At 26.3% G+C, this 327-nt stretch overlaps 1 pseudogene; it reads right to left on the minus strand.

The window, feature by feature from the left end:
• Window positions 1–213: 213 nt before the first annotated feature.
• On the minus strand, window positions 214–327 carry LOC116185890 (annotated as a pseudogene).

Consider the following 327-nt stretch of genomic DNA (forward strand, 5'->3'; position numbering starts at 1 on the left):
TTGCATCATAAAAAATCAAAAATTATTAATATTAATACTAAAAAAATAATTTTAGTATTAATATTATTTATTACTTATTTTTATCATTTCAAAATGATGAAATATTAAAATTTGATTTCTCAATACATAAATAATGCAATAAATTTTTTCAATACTGTATGTAAAAATACTCTGTGTTAATATATATATATATAATAAAAAACAAAAAAAAAATGCCAACAACACATGGTGTTCCCAAGCGGTCACCCATCCAAGTACTAACCATGCCCAACGTAGCTTGACTTTGGTGATCGGACGAGAACCAGTATGCCCTACGTGGTATGGTCG

The sequence above is a fragment of the Apis dorsata genome, unplaced genomic scaffold (genome assembly GCF_000469605.1).
Source record: "Apis dorsata unplaced genomic scaffold, Apis dorsata 1.3 scaffold_321, whole genome shotgun sequence".
Classification (NCBI taxonomy): Eukaryota; Metazoa; Arthropoda; class Insecta; order Hymenoptera; family Apidae; genus Apis; species Apis dorsata.